Source organism: Petaurus breviceps, unplaced genomic scaffold (genome assembly GCF_028583685.1).
Source record: "Petaurus breviceps papuanus isolate PSGF00001 unplaced genomic scaffold, PetGlider_PUasm1.0 79, whole genome shotgun sequence".
NCBI classification, from domain to species: domain Eukaryota; kingdom Metazoa; phylum Chordata; class Mammalia; order Diprotodontia; family Petauridae; genus Petaurus; species Petaurus breviceps.
This window is the reverse complement of record NW_027186523.1, coordinates 26,835,986-26,861,964: the sequence shown is the minus strand read 5'-3', so window position 1 is coordinate 26,861,964 and position 25,979 is coordinate 26,835,986. Positions and strand designations below refer to the sequence as shown.

Sequence of the window (25,979 nt, the reverse complement as noted above, 5' to 3'; positions counted from 1 at the left end):
TGGGGAGTAGGGTGAACCTTGCATGTAGTGCAACTTCCTTCAAAGAAAAATTATCTAAGGCTAGTAGGACAATTTATTCAAACATTTAGTTAATGTTCAACTCTGCCAAGTAACTTATTTGTCCAAATCACTTGGTGACAAAATGCTATCTTTCTAAAAATTTTCTGAATTCCTTTATTACCTGGAAATATTTTTTCTTGTAATATAATCCCCCAATTTCAAGGCTTAGGGAAAATAACCATTTGTCTTCTATGACTGAGCGAATACTTGAATAAAGAAACTGGTCATTTAAAAATCATATTTTTAGAACTTTAATATTACAATTGACTTATAAAATGAAGAAATAATACCTAAAAAATAGATGTTTTCTGTGCCAAGGCCCCACAGGCAAGGCAGATGGAAGTTGAGTTCTTAAGTTCTTATTGGTAAGATTGTTATGCTACCAATTTCATCATTTAACATTAATATCCTTCAGGGCAATGCTTAGGCAGTATAGCAAAGAATGAACCAGCAGGCAGACTTTTATCCAGTAAACTTTCATTTTCTACCACAAAATTAAGGATATTCCACTGTCTGTTTGTATTTTTAGAGATACTGTGGGTTCCTTCTGACTATAAAAGTGTCCTTAACTGTTCTATCATCTACCCTTTCCGTAGGAATCTTGGTTTTGTGGGTATTGTGAAGTGCTGCATAAGATTCTGGATGTCTGACTGGTTTGTCACAATTCAGGAGACTTTTCATAAAATCAGATAACTGACACAAAAGTAAACTCACAGGTTGAGACAATCCACACGATTAACCTTTGACACTCTAGCAGTAGGTTATAAGGATACCACCTAGGAATTTCTTTGTAGTTCTTCAGTTGACAGGCTCCTAGGGAGCTACCTCCTGAACCGTCCCCTGCCCCTTTATATTCTAGTGTATTTTAACAAAAGGCAAAGAGTAAAGGAAAGGAATGATAGAAAAGAAAGCATAGAAGGATTCTAGATAAATGAAAGACTCCGAAGTTCTGAAGATAGTTTTGATTTATCACTACCAGATTGGTGAATTTAACTAATTCACAGAAAATGTCATGATGGTATGTCCATTAACTATACTAGACTAGGACTAGAATAGTATTTTCTTTTATGCTTGCTCATTTTTTACCAGTATTCTGTAATTTAAGAAAATGAAAAAAGCAGAAGACAGAAATGCTAGGCAATGTCTCCTATGCCATGGGAGTAATATGAACAGCATTTTGACTGACCCCCCCCCAAAAAAAAAATCAAATTTTAAAATTACTTTCAAAGAGGAAAGATTTTTCTGTTGGTAATTAAGCAGAGGTTTCTATAAAATCTGTGTGCAGGGTTATGCTTAAAAGTTTATTTGTAAGCATTTGGATCCTCTCATGGAATGAATAATGTTTATGGTCAGTTCTAGAAAATGTAACCAAATTTTATCCATCAATTTAAACACGTAAAGTTCCCACTGAAAGTCTGCAGCATGATCATAAAGATGTTTTCCAGCACTCTTTACTTCACACAGTAGCAACCACAAATAATAGTACAGGATAATTGTGCATCATTGTTAGCTAAAATTGAGAAAGCAAAGAAATATAAATGTCAGATTTCCATTAACAATAATTGTTCATTTCAACTAGTAAGTGAAAGGCAACAACTAACTCTAAGTTATAAGAAATTGGATATGGAGTCAGGAAAACTTGCTTCAAACTTGTGATTCTCAAAGTCACTCAGACTTTTAGTTTCAGCTTTCTCATCTATAAAATGTATATAATGATAGCTGTCACACTTCACAGGGTTATATTGAGGATGTGTATTAAAATGATAGAGAATTAGATGGCATGGGTAGGTTGTGGTCTCTACTACTACTGAGGGAGTACCTTGACAGTTAAAATCATGAATCTTTTGAGCTATATATACGTGAACTATAATGATCCATAATATTTATTATAGAAAGATACATGCACAAATATATTTGATTAGCAATGTAATTTGGATACAATTTAAAAGAGACTTTATAATTTATAAGGAATGGGGATAAGGATGTGACCTCTGTTTCACTGGTTTAGGGATCCCATATGAGGAAGCTCCCTTTACTAATTCAAGTCAGTACTTTCTCTGAAAATGATAACTCCTGAGAACTCTACAAATTAAGTGACTTGCCCAGGGTCACACAGCCAATATGTGATAGATATGAGACTAGGAACCAAGTCTTCTGGCTTCCAGGCATGCTCATTAGCCATTATATAATTTATATAATTAGCCATCATATAATTAATTATGTAGCTCATTTATTAATTATAATATATAAATATAATTAATTATATAGCTCATATATAATATAATAATTATATATAATTAAATACATTAGCTCATTAACCACTATATAACCTTTTATTTTCAAAAACCAAACATAATTATGCTCACATGATTCATTGAGTGAAAAGGTTCATCAATGTTATATTTGCCACTAATTAATTAATGAGTGTTATAACATATGCAAATTTATAAACCCTTAAGGAGTCTTATAAACTGAGAGAAGATTATTCCATGTTGTATACATCTGGATCCACCATTTCATTAAATTTCTTTTAGAAAAATAAATAAAATAAAATACCTAGATGCCCAATTATCCCCTCTACATATAATCTCACAATTCTCACATAAAATCCATTACCAAAACAGCTACAGCATGACAAAAATCTTAGTTTTTGTTTTGTCAATATTAATAATTAATCTTAACTTTAATATTAAATTCCCAAATAAAACTAATTTTCTAACAGATTATAAAAATGTTATATTCCATATTTCTTTAAAGTCCTTAAATTACTGCCCTGTTGCTCTTTTTCCTTTCTTGGTCAAATTCCTTAAAGTAAGCCTGCTCCTCTCTCTCTTATTCCTTAGCCCTTTGAAATCCCAAATCTAAACTCACTACTCAAATGAAACTGCATTCTCCAGTTACTGAATATCTTAACTGTAAAAATTGATGATCTTTTCTTAATCCTAATCTTTCTTGGGGGCACCTTGGTGGTTCACTGAATAGAACACTAGGCCTGGAGTCAGGAAGACCTGAATTCAAATCTAGCCTCACACACTAGCTGTGTGACCTTGGACAAGTCACTTAACCCTGTTTGCCTTAGTTTCCTCATCTGTAAAATGTGCTAGAGAAGAAAATGTTAAACTACTCCAGTACCTTTGCTAAGACAACCCCAAATGAGGTCATGAAGATTCAGATAAGACTCAAAAATGATTGAACAACAAAATCTTTCTTGACCCAACACTGTTATAACCACCTTCTCCTTTGGAGTTTCCATGACGATACTGTCTTTTCATTCACTTCTTGCCTGTCTGACTACTCCTCATTTTCCTCCTCTACTTTATCATCCATATCTACCTTCTAATTGAGGGTGTTCCTGGAGGTTTTACCTGGGGTCTCTATATCTTCTCCTTCATATTCTCTCTCGGTAACCTCATCTGGTCCCATGATTTTAATTATAGTCTTGATGTATATGACTCCTAGATCTGTTTATTCAGCCCCATTGTCTCCTCTGAATTCCAGTCCCAAATTACACATTTCCTATTGAATTTTTCAAACTGTATTACCTGGAGATATCTTAAATTCAACATTTCTAAAACTCAACTCATTATATTTCCCCTAGGCCCTCCCCTTTAATTTTTTTTCTGTTTTTGTTTAAGACACCACTGTAGATAGTATAGTAGATAGAGTGCAGGCCTGAAATTGGGAAAATATAAGCTCAAATTTGACCTCAGACACTCACCTGTGCAAGTTTTTGATGTGATGGGATTTGTTTGCCTCAGTTTCCTCATCTATAAAAGGAGCTGGAGAAGGAAATGACAAATAACTCCACTATGTTTGCCAAGAAAACCCCACATGGGGTCATGAATAATCAAACAAGACTCAGACAAAAGACTCAAATAAACAAGAGAACACAACAAAATCCTTCCATTATCTCATGTGCATCATCTCATCATTATTTTGGACTTTTTGCTCTCCCTCACCCCACACATCTAACCTCTTACCAAATCTTGCTGTTTTGCCTTCGTTATCTATCATACCTTCAAATTCTACAGTTTTGTTTTCGTTCAATTCATTCTTTCCATTCATAACACTACCATCTGAGTTCAAGCTTTCATCTTGTCTTGCCTCCATTCTTGCAAAAGTCTCTAAATTGGCCTAGATTCCTCAAATTTCTCCCCAACCCAGTCCATCCTACAAAATGCTGCCCAAGTAACTGACCACATGACTGTGTTACTCAAACAATTTCAGGGGCTTCCTTTTGGCTCTAGAACCAAATATAAACTTCTCTGATTAGTTTTTAAAGAAATATATAACTTGACTCCAACCTACCCTTCTATCCTCATTGGGCATTATGCCCTGTCTCCCTGCCCCGCCACTTTGCAATCTAGCCAAATTGTCTATCTCTCTGTTGCTCACACATGATCCTTAATTTCTTGTCTCTTTGCCATTGCAAGGACAACCATTGTGCTTGGAATGCTCTCCTTCCTTAACTTGTTTCACAGAGTCCTTTTCTTTCTTTATTGTTGTTTGTCCTTTGTTTTTGAAAAGGCTCAATGACATTATGAGAGTGATTTCTTGACTTATGGGTGAGTTGGATTTAAGTGAGGCAGGTGCTTGTGCCTCACTCTTTCTTCCAGAGTCATCAAAGTCCAGTAGCAGAACAAAGTCAGGAGGGTTGAGGATTGCCCAGGATGCAATGGTTAATTGATGTCTCCAACCAACCTCTAAGTGCTCCTCAGTGCCTGCTTCAACTGCCTTTGTGGTAATTGGAAAACATTGTTCTCATTTACCCATTCTTCCAGAAAAATCTTCATATACTTGGGGTAAACATCTCCCTAAGTCACCCATGGGTTTGAAGCCCATTGGTAACCCTCAACCTGGATTAGTTCATCTGCCAAAACATTTTTGTTCGGGTGTGGCTACTATAAGCATGCTACGGCTTCTTGGAACCACAGATAAGAGGTGAGTGAAGGTGGAAGCCAGAGGTGGATAAGCAGTCCTGAAAAGGGCTCAGCAAGCCCTCATACCAGAGGTTCTAGTCCTCCCTGACCATCCCATAAACCCCTTTACTTTCTTTGTGATGTAGCTCAAATGCTATCATCTGCATGAAAATTTCCTGATTCCTCCACCTGCCAAAATGCCTTCTTTCCCAAACAACTTTCTATGTGCCATATTTACTATCATGTTCTCTGCTAAATACAAGGTCCTTGTCTTAGAAATAAAGTCCAAATTTCCCTTTTAGTTTTGGAGGGGAGCATGAGGGAAGACTCCATAAGAGTACACAAGAAACTCACAGTGTAGAAACCGCCAATTAATGCCAACATGAATGTACTCTGTAACTTACAGTCTCTGAGCTTTGAGGGGTTAATTGCCAAAGACTCCACAGTCAGTATATATGAGTGTAATTCGAATTCAGGCCTTCCCAAGCCCAAGCCCAGTCCTCTGGCCACTATACCAGGTTAGCATGCTTCTCACCTTTTAGTATCAGCATGTATTACTGTCAAATTCTGACTTAAAAATCAGCTTCAGGGAAATCCATCTCTAAAAAGGAGTGCCAGTTTCCAATTTAACCCTTAAGGCTTGCCTCAATTTTTCATTTAGAGCAGAGATTCTTAAGTTGGAAGCCATGGACCAAGCAATTCCTGTTTGGATTTCAGGAAGTCTGAGAATTTGGAAGACCATTCTGAGAAGGAATCCATAAATTTTACCAGACTGTCAGAGGTTGTTCTGAAATATAAGCATGTTAAGAACCCCACATTTAGAACCTGTAGTCCTACATTCAATAGCCAGTCATGCAAGTATATAAAATTTTCTAGTACAATTAAATGCTACAGATTAGTATGCTAACTGATGGGCCATCCTTGCTAGTGTTCTATTCCAAATGTATAGACAATATAAATATGAACCTTGAAAAATGTCCTGGGGCACATGTAGGCTATTGTTCCCTAGCCAGGATTCTGGTTCCAAAACAAATGGAACTGGCAATGAGGTCCCAGAAAGGCAGCAAATATTCTCCTTCTCAAAAAGAGAGGAGTCTCTATAAGGTCAAACTCTTTTTTAAGGGGTATTAGACTTGAAGGATTAATTTGAGCAGTATTGTTATTCAGAAACCAAAACCATCTTTATTTGGCCAGAACTACCTTCTTCCCAGTTATCTTTGGAAAGAACTAGTCATCCGTGACACGTATCACTCCAGCCTTATGCTAGCCAAGTAGCAAAGAATGCTCAATGCATTTATTTTGCCATTGGCAAAATTGGGGGAGGAAAATTTTTGTACTCATAGATGTATGTCATATAGTCCTTTTTTTCCTTTGGTGCCTATTTCTGATATTCCCTGTTTCCATGAAAAGATTGGGGAATCCCTCTTTCTTCTGAGTCAGAGTGGGGAAAAGGGGGGAGAGGGAGAGAAATGATAGGAAGAATATCTCAAAAGGATTTTTGTTCACTGTTCCTTTTTCCACATACACTGCCATGCCAGTGGATATACAAACACACTGGGTGAAATTAGAATTGATCTTTGTGTGCCCACTTGTGACTTTTGGAAAAATGGAAGAGAACATGCTGTAATAGGGATGACATACTAAAGATATTGCATTTTCTAGAGGCCGTGTGAATATCCCTGACTGGCAGAAATGCTTAGTGGCTCCTGACGTCCTTTCAAAATTTTTCCAATTTCAAATATCCACAATGTGGATCTGATGACAGAGTCAAGTACTAAGTGCTTTAACACTATTATATTAAAAATTCCTTCAGTGGGTGGGGAATTGATTGTGGCTATGCCTTGCTTCATGGGCTGATTCTTTACTGGTTTATGAGCCAAGGCAAATGCAGATCTCTAAAAGCACAACTGACTGGTGAAGAGAAACTGTGAAAGATAGCCAAGTAATCAATAAAATATAGTGAAAGCATCTGTTCTAAACTCCTATTGATGCTTTTGTAAACAATAGTAAATAAATATAGCAGGATGCTAAATGAAAACTCCTAAATGTATTTCATTAGATGCAATAACATGATTTCTTGGAAATGAGTGTCTTTACCTGGGTGCGTGTGTGTGTGTGGAGGGGGGGTGGTGGAATACATATTTGAATTTTTAGTACCAGTTGATTTTGTTGTGGACATTTGCCCATTGAAAACACTGAAGAAATGATGAATAAACACACTACTCAAATTAGTCTTTCAAATTAATGCTCTTTAAACAGAGAAAGAGTAATTCTATAGAGTATTCTCACTTTCTAAGAATGAAAATATTTAGAATTGCATATGTTGTGGAAATAAAAAGATAACAAACACACATGTTCAAAAAGATCATCCTTAAGCCTTCTGTTATCCTAAAAATAAAAATAATGATATAGCTTTTTCCTTATCTTCCTTATGACACCAACCATTGCAGTTTGGTTGGGCCTGAGGGTGCTTTCAAGGAGAAGGTAAGGAAGGGCATGAGCCTGTATCCTTACCTTTAAAGACCCACACTTTTCATAAAAACTAGCTCAAATTATGTAGATTTTTTAAAAATTAAATTAATACCAATTACTTTTTCTAAAAAAAAAGGATTTCCCACTGATAGTTTAGATATAGTGAATAAAAGGAACACAAAGGGACCTAGTACAATGAGTGATGAACTTGACATATAAGGTATAAAGTCTCAGATACTTCCCATCTCTGGGACTCTGGAAAGGGCAGTTTACCTTTGAAAATATTAATTTTTTCATCTGTAAAATGAATGTATTACTACATCCACCTCTCAAGACCATTGTCAGAATATGTATTGTATACTTGAAACCATTATAAATATCTCAATAATTATTATTTAAAACATGCACACACATAAAACTAGAACTCTAAATCAAAGAATTGCGTGTACATTTTAGTCCATGCCTAGGTACATAATGATGGCTGTGGAGGTCTACAGGGACCCTTAAAGAGTCCTCACAAATATAGTAGGCCTTCATTGTACACTCAGCCTTCATTAAGGAGTTGAGATACCCTCCTCTTCTGGTCAGCCAACTTCTCTGATAAGCCGGACAGTTCATATTATATACAGTACTTCCTTTTAAGTGGCACTAATGTGGGACAGGTCCCAGGCCCACTCCTCTGCACGTTGGGGGAGGAGGATCCTATGCTTCAGTGCTCTTAGCCTAATCTTCCCTTTTCTAATTGCTGAACCACTTTTGTGCTTTGGCCTTCTTATATTCCAGCTCCCCTTCTTCTAGCATTAGAATTGTGTTATTCAATTGACACTGACATTCACCTTTGGCAGGTGTTCCATTTTGCCCATTGCCATTGACTTTATTGTCACAAATGTTCACTACTATGCCTCCTGATATTTTACTGCTAATAGTTTCCCCTCTTTGCTACCTAATACTGGGCTTTCCCCTGTTTGATATATTCTCCTGAGTGGCTGGCCTCTAGGGGGATTACACTGGAATCATAATCTACGTGTAGGGTGTGTTTTGTTCAGGCAGGATGTGTAAAAACATGTGGGTACTTTAATATATAGACAGATGACTTGAGGGGAAGCACTGATAAATATCTGTGGAATCTTGCTTATCTCTCTCCAAGGGAGACTTTGATTCTTGCCCAGACAAGAACAGAATAAGGGGTTGTGAGGGCTAGTCACTCTATTCTCTAAAAGAAGGGGTCTTAGACTAGAATTTTTTTTACTCCAGATATTGCTGGTTAAGGGTAATATTGTTAGGTTCAAAAATCAGCTTTTTCAGCTAAATCACTTGGTCCCTTCCTACTAAATTATGGTTATCTAAAAGACCATCACAAATAATGAATAACCCATAAATCCTTTTAACCAAGCAAACAAAAATCAGAGAAATGCAATAGATTAGACCATACAGAAAATAAGCTAGTGAATGAACTCTTTGGGGGAGTTAAAATCTCAATTAAAAGTGAAACTTTATTCTCACCCAAGAGTAAATTCCCTGAGTCTCTAGGGAGATGAACTGGAAATCTGGGACATGTTAAGACAGTGGCTTCACCCACATTTCCACGAAAGAGGTTTTCCCTTTCTCCTCTCTGGAATCTGTCCTGAAGAGAGTCTGGAACCACAAGTGTTCTCTTCCAAAACAGTAATGTAGAGTCCATCTTCTTTCCAGGACTCTCTCACCAACTTCCCCTTCATACAGTCCAGGGTTAAGTCATCATTCTCTCTACCAATCCAGAAACAGGCCTCAGCAGCAGCCTGAAAAACATCCCAGGCTTGAAATCTGGATTCACCTATATCACAGTTCTTCAGAACGAAGTATTGAAAAACAAAATGACTTGATTTTTTTTTAACACTGTCTGTTTATTCATTCAGCTTCCTGGCCCCTGTCCATAAAAGGCTTCTCTATAGGCTTTACAGGAACTGCTTTTCTTCCTTGCTCAATCCAAAGGCACCATTTCCTATGCCTCGCCAGGTTGGGGCAAATTGATCCCGTGGATCTGTGCTGATCCAGCACTTAACATTGAAGCTCTGCGGGGATTTGGAATGCTGCTTATGCTCCCTATCCCTTTGTTTTTTCAAAGGCAGAAGTCACAGAGAGTTGAGAATTCTTTGTTACTCCATCCTAGAACCTGTTTATCCTCTGTAACACATAGAAATTGCTTGGTTACAACTTCTGGCTAAAAATGTTGACTCAATGTTCAGGCTTCTCCATCTGACCCTTCACTTCTCCCTTGCCAGGCAGCCGTCTCACTTACTTCTCTGGTGTCTTGTCTCTTTGCTAGTTGTTTTTGCCCTTGGTACTTGTTGTCTGTGGAGGAAGGGGGATTGGTTTCTTGTTTCTTTTTTTTTTTCTCTCAGGGTTGCTGGACCTGATCCTTCTCTTAGCCATGGTCATTCCTTCCTAAATTCCTCCAAGGGGATAGGACTGAACCAGATCCTCCCCACACAAGTGCTTCTGCAAATGTCTGTTAGAATTCCCTCTAAAAACAACTTTCTCATTTCTTGCATAGCCCCTTGGATTCAATTTCCATGTTGACCCTGTATAGATTTATCAAGGCATCCTGATCATTCTTGTTCTGTTCATACATAACTATGCTGACTACATTCTGTTCATAATTCTCATCTTCCCCAGAACCACCATTCTGCCCCTAGGTCACACAGCTCAAATAGATGAGCTTTCACTTTATCATGTCTCCAATGCTACTTTCTAGTCATTTCCAAACCCTGCCTACTGTTTGTACCTTCTCCCATTTCCAGGTTGTTTTTATGTGTTGTCTTTCTCCTTTACAAAGTAAACTCACTGAATTCAGAGATTGCTTGCTTATTTGCTTTTATTTGTATTCCCAGCCCTTAGCACTATTCTTAGCACATAGTAAGCACTTAAAAATGCTCACTCTATGTATGTATGTATGTATGCACCTATCTATCAACCTATTTATCTCCCTATCTATCTCTGCCCTTTAGCTCTTACCTTGAACCTTGTCTTATATGGGATTGGGGTTGTATCTTTCCCCACAACAATGTTTATTGAACCTAAATTACTTCCTTGAGGGAGAATAATATTAAACTTTAGATGCTTGAATGATTGCTGTTTCTTCCTTCTTTTCACTCTCTTCCTTACTCTCTGTCTTCAGTCTATCCCTTCCTCTATCCTTCTTTCTTTCCTTCCTCCCTTTCCCCATTCCCCTCTCTTTTTTCCTCTGCTTTCTTTGCTTCTTCCTCCTCCCATTACTTCCTTTCTGTTTCTTTCCTTTCTTTCCTCCATTCCTTCCTTTCTCTCCCTCTACCCTCCCTTTCTTCCTCCCTCATTTTCTCCTTTCTTTCTTCATAACTCCACATTAATTATTTATATTTTTCTCCAATCTGGAATATTGAAGGGGTGTGAGTTTGAAGAGCACATAGACAAGTCTTTGAAAATGATCCTAAAGATATTGTAAAAGGATCACCACTCTTATTAATCTAGGTCTTGGGACCTAAGTGAATAACTTTAGGTTTAAGGACTTCAAAATTTAATGGAAAGGGAGGGATAGAGGCAGGATGCTTATACAAAGTATCCTTATCCAACTGTCTCTGCTGTGATTCACTCAAAGCTTTAGTATTCCTAGCATGACTCAGAGTCCTTAGCAAAAAAAAAAAGCCAACTTCCTGATTGTGTTGGGCAAAACAGTCTGATCCTATCACTTGACTACTGGCTGCACTAAAGAACAGGGACACTTCTTTACCTTCTATTCTTTAGGGAACTCCCCTAAAATATTATGGCAGGATATAATTAAGGAATCCTTCATCCTAACTATCAGAGCTGCTCAATTGCCTGGGCTCACCATGTAAATTTGGGGAGAAGATTTGGCCCTGAGATATCTTCATGCCAGATGTTTTAAAATTTGTTCCATTAGCAAAGAGTATAACAATAAAGCACCACAGAGAAGTCATACAGCTCTAGAGGGTTTCTATATTAGCTACCCAGAGTCTCATCTGGCCAAATCACACAACTCTTCCCATAAGTAAGCCCCAAAGTAAAACCTCATTTCAGAATTTATACAGTCTTCTTCAGGGTCAGAGGAATCACAACCTTCGTGACCCACTACCTAATTACAAAGTAACCAAAGGTGAGGGTCTTCCAGAAAAACCAGCCTCTCCTAAGCAATCTTCTCTTATTGGGCTCCAAGTGAGGCCCACTAACAGAAAGGGAAGATTGCTTCAAATTTCCTAGGCCTATTAAGGGGCAGGGAAGATCTTCAAATTCCCTTACCATTACACAAAGTAGTCAATAAAGACACCTTGAGTTGATTCAGTTAAGTAAAGGTCCCATTCTGTGTTACCTGTAATGATCCACCAGTCAATCATCAGAGCTTCCCTGGAGTTTCTCCTAACATCATTATACTCTGGTGATCCAGAAGTGATGTCAATAGCCCAAACTTTTAAATCTTTGAGCAAACTAAGATTCAAGGATGGTCTTTTTAAGGAAAAATTAGTCTAACTTTGATGGAGGGAGGAGTTGGGTTATCACTCCTATCATACTAGCTATATTCTTACAGAAACATTTAATCCTAAATAGCAAGAGAATACAAAAAGGGTGATGCTATAGCCATGAAAAGACAATTTTCTTTTGTTTAAGAGGAACTACCATTAAATTTACCTAACAAAAGCACACATTTGGATGTAGTCGCTAAATAGTCACTAAACTTTTGACCCAGCAATGCCACTACTAAACATGTAGCCAAAATATTTATTATACGACTTTTCATAGTAGCAAAATACTGGAAACTAAAGGGGTTCTTTTCTTGTGGAATAGCTAAATAAATTATAGTACATGAATGTAATGGAATATTATTATTTGTCATAAGAAATGACAAAATAAAGCAGTTTCAGAGGGAATGGGGAAGATCTCTATGAAGTGATGTAAAATAAGTAAGACTAGATTAGTTTAGACAGTAACAGCATTATAAAGAAAAAAAATCCACAACTCTGGAAGCTTTAAGAACACTTAGTAATACAATGATAAACCTTGATTCCAGAGGTCTGAAGATGCATGCTATCCCCACTTTTGACAGGAAAAAAAGAAGGCAAAAAAATAGAATGAAACATATATTTTTGGACATGGCCAGTGTAGGAATTTTTGTTTGTTTGACCACACATAGGTGTTATGGGGATTTTAGTCTTTCTTTTTGTTGTTTCACTGGGGGAAAGGGGACTGGGTTGGAGAGAATTTCATACTTGTCATTTGGAGAAAAAATAAAACAAGAGTTAAATAGCTGAGATTTTCATTTATTGAGGAAATGCCTTTTATAATTTCCTATTTTATTTGTGAATTAGTTACAGAAATTTATTTCCCCATAAAATAAAGGACACTTTGAAAATGATATCCCTACTTTTTCAAAGACTTTGAACCAAATATCTTAGAAATAATAGTTGAATATGTTTAGAAATTTTGGGTGAACCCCCCATCATTTGTGTATGAATTGTATTGTTTATGACCTTCAGATAGAATGTAAACATTCTAATTTTCCTCTTTGATATTATAATTTATTATTTTTTTTCAATTTTGGATTAAGTAGGCAAATGAAATAGGATATACAAAGTATGAACAACTGGAAAATACTAAGGAAAGGATTACAGGCTTTTCGTGAATTTTGAGAAAAATGCAATTTGTCTCATTTCTCCCCCCACTGATTCTCATAATATTTGTAACCTTATTTTTCTGAGTGTGTCAAATGCTTTTCTCCTGAAACATATTGTCTTTATTGTTTTATGTTAGTACTTTCAAGGTGGAAGAATGTCATTTTTATCCTTTTAGTAAATTGTTGTAACAGGACACTTGCCACTAACTAACTGGGCAGTTTTAAACTAGACCCTTCTCCTCTCTGGGCCTTTTTCTCCTCATTTGTAAAATTAGAAGTTTGGACTCCTGCAGTTATATGAGCCTCTAACTTTCCATGACTTCGTATGGTAAAAATGAAGTGAAATAGCATGGTGATAGAGATCTTATTGTTTCCATTCTTTTCTTCTTTTTTTAATGATATTTTATTTTTCCCAAGTACATATGAAGATTTTTTTTAACATTCAGTTTTTAAAAGTTTTGAGTTCCATATTTTCTCCCTCCTCTCATCACTCCTCTCCCTAAAACAGTAAGCAACTTGGTATAGGTTATACATGTGCAATCACACAAATTTGTTTCCACTCTTGCTTTACTTAAGAGATTTATTTCTAGAAAGGTTTTTTTGTGACATAGGTCACAAACCACAGGGTTTCCCAAAGCAATTGAAGGGAGTGGGAGCAAGACTATAGAGAATAATTTAAAAACCTTACCATAAAGCCACGTACTGGTTGTTAGTCAAACCTCCTGCCTTCAGTTGACATCATTCTCTACAGGCATATATTAGTTAGGATTTTTGTCCTTGTTAATTTAGGGAAATTACTACAAATCATGCCCTCCTAAGATACACACAAAAAAGAGCTTTTTTTCAGTTTTGACAGAAGATGAGGGTGTGGGTCACTAGCCCATGGTGGAGACGTAGAGATCCTGGGATGATGACAGAAGGCCATGGCTAGAAGGCTATTGTGTGAGGTTGAAGGGGAAGCAAGGAAGAAGGAACTAGACCACTTTCTGGTATCTTCCTACTTTAACTTATCAGTCTTGCTAACTAGTGCTATAAATATTTTTGTACATATGGGTCTTTCTTCCATTTCTATGATCTTTTTGGGATACAACCCTAGAAGTGGTATTGCTGGGTCAAAGGGTATGAAATTACTTATAGTCCTTTGGGCATAGTTCCAGACTGCTCTCCAAAATGGTTGAATCAGTTCACAACTCCACCAGCAAAGCATTAGTGCTCCAATTTGTCCACATTCCCTCCAGCATTTGTCATTTTCCTGTTTTGTCATTTTAGCCAATCTGACTGGTGAGAAGTGGTACCTCAGAGTTGTTTTGATTTGTATTTCTCTAATCAATAGTGATTTAGAACATTTTTTCATGTGGTTATAGATATCTTTAATTTCTTCCTCTGTAAACTGCCTGTTCATTTCCTTTGACCATTTATCAATTGGGTAATGACTTGTATTCTAATAAATTTGCCTTGATTCTCTGTATATTTTAGAAAGGAGACCTTTATCAGAGCCATTGGTTATAAAAATTCTTTCCCAATTTTCCACTTCCCTCTTAATCTTGGTTACATTAGCTTTGTTTGTACAGAAGCTTTTCAACTTAATGCAAGCAAAATTATTCATTTTTCATTTTATAATGCTCTCTAATTCTTGTTTGGTCATATATTCTTCCCCTCTCCATATATCTGACAGCTAAATTATTCCTTGCTTTCCCAGATTGCTTACAGTATCAGCATTTATACCTAGATCATGCACCCACTTAGACTTGATTTTGGTATATGGTATTAGATAATGGTCTATGACCAGTTTCTATATTCCAGTTTTCCCAGCAGTTTTGTTAAATAGTGAGCATACACAATCTATTCCATTGATCCACTGATCTATTCCTCAGCCAGTACCAAGTAGTTTTGATGACTGATGCTTTATAATACAGATTAAAATCTGGTATAGCTAGGCTACCTTCCCTGGCATTTCTTTTCATTAATTCCCTTGATATTCTGGACCTTTTGTTCTTCCAAATGAATTGTTACTATTTTTTCCAGTTCTATAAAGTAATTTTTTGGTAAATTGATTGGTATGGCACTAAATATGTAATTTAATTTAGGTAAAATTGTCATTTTAATTTTATTAGCTTGACCCATCCTTGAGCAATTGATGTTTTTCCAATTAGTTAGATCTGACTTTATTTGTCTGAAAAGTGTTTTGTAGTTGTGTTCATGTGAGTCCTGGGTTTGTATTGGCAGGTAGATTCGCAAATATTTTATAATGTCTACAGTAATATAAAATGGGATTTTTCTTTCTATCTCTTGCTTTTGGATGTCATTAGAAATATACAGGAATAGAGGGTGGCAATGGAAGGGAGGGCAGGCTGGGGGGGAGGGAAGTTGGGAGCACTCACTTTTGAAAAGGGACGGGATCAAAGTAGAGAATAGAACAAGTGGGTGGTGGGATAGGAGGGAGGGAAATATAGTCAGTCTTTTACAATATATCTACAATGTCAATGTTTTGCATTAGCTACACATGTACAACCTATACTGAACTGCTTATCTTCCCAGTAAGGGTGGGTGACAAGGGAGGGAGGGAATGAATCTGGAATTCAAAGTTTTAAAATCAAATATTCAAATATATATATACACACACACACACACATATATATATATATATATATATATATATATACTATTATTAATACTATTTTACATGTAATTGGGAAATAAGAAATACAGGCACTGGGGCATAGAGATCTACTATGCCCTACTGGAAAAGTTGAAGGGGGTATGGGAGAAGATATGGGAGAGAGCAGATTGGAGGAGGGGATATCCTATGGGATTGCTATTTCAGGGTGGTGGGTAGGGGAATAATGGGGAGAAAATTTGTAACTCAAAATCTGGTGGAAATTAATGATGTAAATCAGAAGTTAATAAAGCATTTGGAAAGAAAAAAGAAACATACAGTAATGCTGAGGATTTATGAGGGTTTATTTTATATCCTGCAACTTTGCCTAATTTATTTATTTTCTCAAGTAGTTTTTTACTTGGTTCTCTTGGATTCTCTAACTATATCATCATGTCATCTGGAAAGGGTGATAGCTTGGTCTCTTTTTTGCCTAATTTGTTTCCTTTGATTTCTTTTTCTTCCTTAATTGCTACTGCTAACATTTCCAGTACCAGATTGAAAAAGAGGGGTGATAGTGGACAACCTTGTTTCACCCTTGATTTTATTGGAAACACTTCTAGCTTATCCCCATTACATATAATTCTTGTTGACGGCTTCAGATAGATGCTACTTATTATTTTAAGGAAGGCTCCATTCCTATTCTTTCTTGTGTTTTTAATAGGAATGGATGTTGTATTTTGTCAAAAGTGTTTTCCTAGTTACTTCTTACTTGGTACATTGTGTATAGCTTAGGTGAAAATCTGGATATTTTTTAAATGGTTGAATTGAAAAAAAAAATACTCTGCATCATTGAAAGAGTGCTGAACCTGGAATAATAAGACCTAAATTTGAATCCTGGCCCTGCCATTTATGTTATCTATGTGATCTTGGGGAAGTAAAGCTACATCTCTGAGACCCAGTCTACTGTGTAAAGTGAAAAGACTGGACTAAATGACCTCTTAGTACCTTCCAGCTCAAGATCTATGAACCCAATGAACAATCAAGAATTTATCAAGTGATATTGTGTTTGACTTGGTGACTGTCCCTGCTGCAAATATACAGGTATATTTCCTCTGACCTAAACATCCCAAAGCCTAGTTGGAAAGATGGGACTAGTATATATGAATTAAGTGCTAAATTAGATATGAAATTCTCTAAGTGTTGTAGGCATCTGAGATGGGGGAGGCCAGTGAGAGTAGTGTTCTATTTTGAGGAAGAAGATGTAAACTGGATGTAGTGATTTTCAATGGATAAAGCAAAAGAAGAAATTCTAGGATAACTGGAGGGGGTGGTCTGAGAGTAGGAGCTCAACTGTGGAGTCTTTAAGCTGAGCTTAAAGTTCATGGCATAAATAAACAGCAATCAGGGGAAAGCACATCTGAAAGCATTCAACAGTGATTGGAAGTGAAGAAGAAAACTGAAAGATTGGACATGAAGATCAGGTTGATGTTAGTGTATGGGAGTTAGCATGCTTATAAAATGCTACTGTAGAAATACCATTGATTCACTTGTCAGGGGAACGAGGTGAACTGAGAGGGAAAGTATTGACAGAATAATGGGTGTTATTTGTAAGTTATATTCAATCTGGGAGTAGAGATGTAATTGCTAATTTTGTTACCATTCAGAAGTTCAGGGTAGCTACAATATTTATGATAATATTGTTTTAGCATTTAAGAACTAAAGGCCCTTGTATTAAAAACCCCCTCCTGCTCCAAAGAACAAATAGAAGCTTTGATGGCATATAAGACCGATATTACTGACAGGTTACATTAGTCAGGGGATCCTTTTGTGGGCAAACAGCTACCACAACAGTCAGTCAACTAACAATTATTAAGTGCCTACTATGTGCCAGGAATCATGCTAAGCCTAGGGATACAAAGAAAGTCAAAACAAAACAAATGAAAAAGTAGTCCCTCTACTAAAAAATCTCATAATTCAATGGGTAGACAACACGCAAATAACTATGTACAAACATACAAAAACATGTCAGAAAAAGTTGGCACAGGCTCAGAGGGAAGGCTTTAAGATCAAGATGAACTAGGAAATTCATCTTTATAGAATGTGGGTCTTTAGCTGAGACTTGAAGAAAACCTAGGGAGTTAGGATGCAGAGAGGAGGAGGGAGATTGTTTCAGGAACAGGCGAAAGTCAGTGAAAATGCACAGAATAGGGAGATGTTCCTTGTATGAGAAACTGTGAGAAGCAAGGTATAAGAAGTCTGGAAAGATAGGAGGGTAAAGGTTGTGGAGGTCTTTAAAAACTGAACAAAGGATTTTATATTTGACCCTGGTGGAAATAGGGAGCCGTGGGAATTTACTGAATGGAAGGGTGGTAGTGGTGGTTGTGGTGGTAGTGGTGATGACGATGATGATGATATGTTCAAACCTATACTTTAAGATCTATTTGACAGCTGAGTGGAGGATGGATGGGAATGAGGAGACTGGAGGCAGGGAGAGAACTCACCAATCTTTTGTAATAGTTCAGGTATGAGGTAATAAGAGGCTGTACCAGGGAGTGGTATCAGAGGAGAGAAAGGAGGCAAAAACAAGACATGCTATGAAGGTAGAAACGGCAAAATTTGACAAGTGATTGTTTAAAGGGGATGAGAGGGTGTCAGGAGTCAAAGGTGATGAGAGGGTGTCAGGAGTCAAAGGTGATATCTAGGCCATGAGCCTGGGTGACTGGGAGGATGGTGGTATTCTTGAAAAGGGGAAGTAGGGAGAGTTTTAGGCAAAAGAAAAGGAGCTCAGTTTGGGGCAAGTTTTACAGTAGAAGGGAAAGATCACTGGAAGAAAATCTATAAATAACACTCCAGAAGGTAAATATTCTCCCCATTGTAAGTGAAGTCTTGGGAATTTTTATAAGGATATCAATTGCTAATACCAATGCAAGGTTGATTGACAATTACTGAAGGGATTTTTTTTCCATTTAATATGTATCCATGAGCAGGAAGGAAGAAGGCAAGTAGAAAGATAACTTCAGGTTCCCAAACAAAATTATAGTTTTTGGGGAGGGGAGGGAGCAGATAACATATTTCAGTTTTTTTCCAGTGTCAATTAATCAAAAATATTAATTAATTCCTATGGGCTAATTTCTATGCTAGATTTTAGGGATTCAAAGACCAAAGTGAAACAGTCCTTGCCTTCAAGCAACATTCTATCAGATGAGAGAAATGCATTTATAAGCATATATAAAAAATATACAAATGAAGTATCTTAAAAACAAGATAATTTTTTGGAAGAAATCCAAGACCTCAAATCAAAAAATGTTTTTAAGCTGAGCTTTGAAGAGGCAGTTACACAGAGCAGGTACAATCCTCGGAATGGGCAACAGTCTATGCAAAAGCATGGAGATGGGAGACAGTGTTGTATATCAGGAAAAGCAAGACAACCATTTTGATTAGACCTGAAGTGAACAAAGTTGAATGATATATAAAAATGGGGAAAAGTAAACTGTAGAAAGTTGGAAAGGGTTTCAAATTCCAGTAAGAGGATTTTGAAATTGGGAAAGAAAAATTGGGAACCACATACTCTGCTCTCATGACCTTACCTATGCTTTAATCCCTCTCCCCCCAACACCAACAATGATGAGCACCCAGAAGAGGTTTGGTGAAGTAGATAACGTGTGAACAAGGTCTTTGTGGATATAGGACTGGAAAGTATAAAGGAAATAGGAGGATCATGGCATATTAGATAGGGCTGGAGGGGACTTCAGACATTCCAGTTCTCTCATTTTACAGATGAAGAAAATGAAGCCCCAGGAGATGAATTGATTTGTCCATAGTCACATAGGTAATAAGGACAGATGTGGAATTTGAACCCAGAACCAGAACTGTTGACTCCAGAGCCAGTACTCTTTGTACTGACTGGTGAGGGGAACAAACGGAACAGGGACAGAGGAAAGAATGAGAATGGTGACTTGTCTGATAAATATTGGGGAGAAATGTGAAAAGAGATTAAATGTGCATTGTGGGATCAAATAGTTGAGGGCTTTGAAATCCAGGAAAAGAAGTTTAGATTCGATGTTTCATGATCCTGATTTCATGATATGGATTGCTGTTGTTGTTCTGTCATTTCTGTTGTGTCTTACTTTTCATGATCCCATTTATGGTTTTCTTGGCAAAGATCCTGCAGCAGTTTGCCATTTCCTTCTCCAGGTCATTTTACAGATGAGGAAAATGAGACAAACATTGTTAACACAGGGTCACACAACTAGTAAGGGTCTGAGATATGATTTGAACTCAGATTGTCCTGACGCTCTATCCACTGGGTCACCTACCTGCCCCGTCACTTTGTGTCTTCCCTCCACAAACGCTGACCATAAAATTTCCACATATCCCCCCTTTATCTTGTATTATTCTCCATCATGTCTTTCTGTAAACCCTTCATAGAAGATCAATCCAGAACTCTGGATGACTTAACCTTGTCTTTTTAAAGTACTGAAGATGCAAGTCCAGTACTTAGGCCAATCAGTCTTTCCTTACTCACTATATGGCTGACCTATGTCTTGTTCCACTCATTCATATTCAAGATGATGTCTTTTATGAATCTTCTCAAGTGCAAGTAGGCTTAGTATTAGAACTGTGATTTCATTTGGGTTGGGAACTCCCAAGTAAGGAAGTTCTCTCTTCCACTGCAGATTTGTCTCTTCTCTATAATTTATCATCTTAGAGAGATGCTAAGAGCATTGAAAGGTTGTGACTTGCCTAGAGTCACACAGACTATATGTGTCAGAAGCAGGACTTGTATTCAATTCTTCCTGCTTTCAAGACCAGCTCTCTGTCCCCACTACCAGGTTCCATCCAAGTACAAGTAATCATTGGTAATATGGCATAATGTACTTAGAATCACTAGACCACTTATTTGTGCCTCTTAAATCACCTTCTATTTGATTTTTCTGATATTGTCATAGTTAACCAGTCAATCAGAAAGTATTTATTAAATGTTTGGCAGACACTAGCCTAGGTGCTGGGGATAAAAAGGGATAAATAACTGTCCATCTTCTTCAGAAAGGCCTAAATTAAATTTGACCTCAGGCACTTATTACTTGTAGTACCTCAGTTTCCTCATCTTTACAATTGAAATAATGATAGTACATTCTAAACAGAGTAGCTGTTGTAACAGTATTCACTAAAATTAAGGTATTAGCTATTCATTTTTATTCACTAGAGAAATAACAAATATATATATATGTATGTATTTCTAGTATAAATTTGTTGTTCATTCATTTCCTTCATGTCAGACTCTTCATGACTCCATTTGGGGTTTTCTTGGGAAAGATACTGGAGTGGTTTGTCATTTCTTGCCTCAGAGCAAAAGTATTTAAATACCTGGTAATTCAGGAGGGAGGGCACTAGTAGTCAGAGAGAAGCACGTAAGGCTTTATATAGGTGATGTTGAGCTTTGTCTAGAAAGAAGGAAGGTATTTTTTGGAGCAGAGGTAGAGAGGGAGTACATTCCTCTCTGGCACAGGGAGCAGTCAGTACAAAAAACACAGAGAATTGAGAAGGAATGCCATGTTAAGAAATAGATATAAGGTCATTTTGGTTGAATTGTTAAGTACATGAAGAGGCTTAATATCTAATGAAGATAGAAAGATAGATAAATTGTAAAGGTTTTGAGAGTCAAAAAAAAGTTTATAGTTGATCCTGTGGTCAACATAGAGCCAATGTAGATATTTTATGATTGACAGCCACATAGCTTCTCTGGAAGAATACTGGTGATAAAAAGATGGAATTTTTCAGTATCACAACCTTGTAATCATTTAAAGGGCTTAAAAATTTCACAAATGGGATCCAACTTGAATTCATCCTCTTATTCGAATATGGGTCCATGTTATTGTCTATCTATAATACACATCCACAAGAGAATGTTAAACTCACTCAGTGGGTTCTTTGTCCATTTGCAAACCAAAATCTTGGCAGGATGATTTTTTTTATCCCTTTTAAATAATTACATATTTCTTTAGAGGCATTGTCGTGTATTGTCTCTGTGCAATTAGCGTAGTGACCATATGGCCTCCACGTTGAGGTTTCAATTAATGTTAATACTCAGTAGATCACTGACTAAAGTTTTCTCAGTTCACTTCAATAAGCATTTACTAAACAATTTCTACATGCCAAGCACCATGCTAAGTCCTGGAAACACAGATGGAAAAAGAAACAGTTTCTGTACTAAAAAAGTAGGGGAAATTAGAGTGAGAAAATCTCATTAGGAGAAAAGTAAATATGCAAAATATACAAAATAGAATGTATTCTCTGTGGGTAGGGATTATATAAGGGGAAAATTATATGTGTCAAAGAATTTTTAAAAATAATTTCAATAAATGTAGAAGAAATGCCTTGTTTGAGAAGATCCTGCGAAACTGAATTTTGTTCCACAGATTCAAACACTTTTAGGAAATAAACAGAGTACAGAAGTCCGATCTTGGTATTATCTCAGTCTTTTAAATCACCTTCTGTTTGATTTTTCTGATACTGTCAATCAATCAGTCAATCAGAAAGCACTTATTACATGTCTGGAAGACACTGTCCTAGGTGTGACTGAGAAGATGTGATCTACTGTAGAAAATCATCCATGAAAGCCTTTGCTTTCCAAGTTCACATCAAAGATGACCAAAATATATGTAACAGATCATTATCCCAAAGTTTTTATAGAGGCAAGAAAGTAATTATAGGGATAAATAATAGCTGATGTCTTCTCATACATCTTATATTGATGTTACATCTACTATCATTTCCCTTCTCTCAGATCTTGAATATTTCCCACATTCAAAAAGCTTAAAAATTGATTCATGTTCTTTATAATTTTATTACCCTAGCACAGATTTTGTCTGTATGTGTGTATGTATATATATGTACATGTGTGTATGTGTGTGTGTGTATATATACATATGTATATAAACTTCACCTTCTTACATGTCATTTCTATTTCTTCAAATAGCTTAGTGGGTGAAGATGTTAGTCTGAAAGCAGGCTCCACTGTCATTATGAATAAAACTAGCTCATGGTAGAAATGCTGACAGGGCCATTTCAATTTATTTCTATTTGTTGCCTTTCCAGTTTTATCTGCAAGTGACCTTAGGATGATCTGGCTTGGTCAAAATTAATAATAAACTCTGTAAAGGTTTATTTTCCCTTTTAGTTTTCTCTGTTTTGTGAGATCATACTGATTAAAGGTTGTTTTTAAAAATTATTTTCTTCTCTGTTTTACAAAATAATTTATATCATAAGCTACCTTTGCTTGTAACTACCATGTCTTTCCAGTTAGCAAAGAAATCAAGGGTTCTCCAGCAAAAGTAGTCTCTAGCTTCAGTTGATTTCCTAATTGTGGCAATAATTTTGCATCAGTTATATTTCTCTGCATAATTCTCAATTTCAGTGTATATACATTTTTTTGAGTGACTACTATTTGCAAGTCACCATAGTAGGCCCTGTGGTTACAAAGAAAAAAACTCAAAATAGTCACTGAACTCTAAGAGCATTCATCAACTTACTTTTGTTCATTTTAAGTTTTTCAGCATTAAGAACTTTTACAAATAGATCTAGTTGGAACTGCTATAATTTACAGTGTTTTTTTCTTTAATCTTTTTGTCATTTGGTATCAATTTTTACCTTTGTTCTAATGAGTAAATTATGTGATTCTTCATATATAGCTGGTTCTGATGTGATTAATATATTTTTGTAACTAGTCCTTTCCTATCATTAAGCTGATCAATTTCTTTTGTGATAATACTGTTTAATGGTTTCCAGTGACATAGGAAGAAGATCATGTGCTTAAGCCAAAGAGGGTTCCTAGTAGTCAGTAAGTATTAATTATCCCCTGGAATATAGGGATCTAGAACATTCTCCTAATGCTGGGGATTGGTGAATTCAGTGTGGCTAGAAAATAGATAATGGAGGTGTGCAGTATTAAGTGTCCAGATAATGTAATATGGATTGAAAGTTGGTATTGTTCTTGGAACAAGTAGCTATGTAAAGCCAATACTGATGGGCCAACAGAGAGATAGGAATAGTGTGCCATTGCTAAAGCTGAGAGAATATGAATCAGTGTGCATGTTTGTGAATATGTATGGGCATATATTTCCAGAAATTTGGGGGTTATTAGTGGTCTCAAGAAGTTTATAGGTCACTTTAGTTGTATATCCCAAAATGTTGAATTTTTTCTCTGATAAGAAATTTATTTGGGGGGACTTGGTGAGAATGAGGATTACAGTATAGTGTGGAGGTGGGTGTCTCTAACGCACCGTGCTAACCACAAGACAGAATACAAACTGGTTCTCAGTGCTTTCCCTAGCAAGTACTTAGAGTATCTGAAACCAATGATATCAGTTCTATGACATATTATGTACCCTAACAGTGTTGAGCCCCTAGTAGTTTCTTCATTGAATAACTGAAAGAATTAGAGGAAGAGACAGGGATGCAAGTAGATTCAGATCCAGAATGGCAGAGGGATTAAGAGTCATAAGGTATAATAGCTATGTCCAGTGCCTTCTGACTTTCTTATTATATAAAATAATAATAATTAACAAACATCAGGCTTTTGTGTAGTATAACTAGTTCCTGGCTAGTGAGAATAATGAAAATCCTGATGTGCTTACATTATCTGCACGCTGTCTTTCCATTAGGCTGGAACCAATTATCACATTTTGCATGATTATAACTTTGAATAGTATGAATTTGAGTACATGCAACCACCTGATGGGATTCATTACTCCCACTAATCAGAACCCAAGTCTATAAATAACTACAATCTCTCCTGACCTCTTTCATTTCTTGATTCTGAATTAGAATATCAAATATGGTTTTTACTCTTATTCCAGTGCTTACTTTTACACAGTAGTTACAGGTCTTCAAGGTATACACTGTTAGTTAAGAGGTTCTTGTAAGTTCTTCATAGAAATTCTCTACTTCACATTGACATAGGAGGTAGAATTATCTTCATGGTGGTCTGTTTGTGATCATTTTCATTGTTCCAAGGTGAGATGATGAAATATCCCATATGATGATGTTTGTTGCCTTTGGCTACATAGTGAAATCAACTTTGGCAAATCTTGTATTTCCCACATTAAACAAAACATGTAAACTATATTTGTATGTAGAGTCAACTCCTTTAAGTCTTCTTGTTTCATTTAAAAAGGGAATGTCAACATGGATATGGTTTAGGTTGTCCACTGGTATATCAACTTCTTGTCCATTGGATAAAGATTGTTCATTAAGAGTAAATTGCCCTGTAAAATAATTTTCTCTTCCCAAGCTCTATTCTCAACCACCATTCTAAAGTGGTGTATAAATTAGACCACTTGCTTAGGTTGTGGTTTTTGGTAATTGTTCTAGATCCAAAAATTTCTTGTTATAACTCTGAGTGCCATAATCAAATGTGAAGGTCTTCATTAGGGCAGCTATCAGCAGAATAGAGAAAAGTAGGTTTATGAGATACTTTGAAAGAAGAATAAACAAGACAGAGTGCTTCACAATATAATGAAAGAGAAAGAGAGGTATTAGAGGTGTCTAAAAACTGCATAGACATTCTGCCATTTTTAAAACTCAAAGAGTGGGCATGGTCCATAGACAAGAATCACAATGAATCAGAAGGCAGAGAAGGGATATATCTATATCTATCTACCTATAGATATACACATACATTTATATGTATATGTTACATATACACAGACATATAATATATATCTGCTTATATACACATATATGTACACATACACACATATGTATATGTGTATATTCATTCCCTTCATCAATATATGATATTATATATATATATATATATATATATATTACATCACATGTTGATGGAGGGAATATTTAAACATGTGAAATCAGAACTCTGCCAAAGTTTTAAAGTAGAGAAAAATAAGATCCTGAAAGCCTTAAGCTGGTCATGGCATCAATACTTCAAAACACCAGTAAAAGCCATTCTTTTAAAATCAGAACATTTCTGAGAGAGGCTTTATACTGTTGAAGTAACACCATAAGATAAACAAAGAAAACCTGGATGTATCCAAACCTTAAATTGTATTTTCCATATCTGCTTTTCTTTAATGCAAAGTCAAATGGGTCATGAAAATAATTATTTGGTTAACTCAATCCAAACAGTGTATTTTTTGTCTAAATTGGTCAGCTTTTGAAACAAAAGGTTACTAGTTTTTTTGCATGCATTCAAATAACCTAGTATCTTCTTCACTTTACTGCTTGTTTGTATAAACATCACCAATGAAAATTTTGCATAAAAATTTAT

The 25,979-nt window shown here is 36.2% G+C and overlaps 1 long non-coding RNA gene across 3 annotated transcripts in view; it reads right to left on the bottom strand.

The window, feature by feature from the left end:
• Positions 1–323: 323 nt before the first annotated feature.
• LOC138175767 (uncharacterized) overlaps positions 324–25,979 on the bottom strand; it is a 47,023-nt gene continuing 21,367 nt past the window's right edge. The window contains exons 1-3 of one of the 3 annotated variants that reach the window (XR_011172086.1): positions 8,955–9,721; positions 3,779–3,839; positions 324–1,570 (exon numbers count right to left, since the gene is read on the bottom strand). This is a non-coding gene — a long non-coding RNA (uncharacterized lncRNA). Of the gene's footprint in view, positions 1,571–3,778; positions 3,840–8,954; positions 9,722–25,979 lie in introns of those variants that run through there. The other 2 variants (XR_011172085.1, XR_011172084.1) reach the window with 2 other exon arrangements.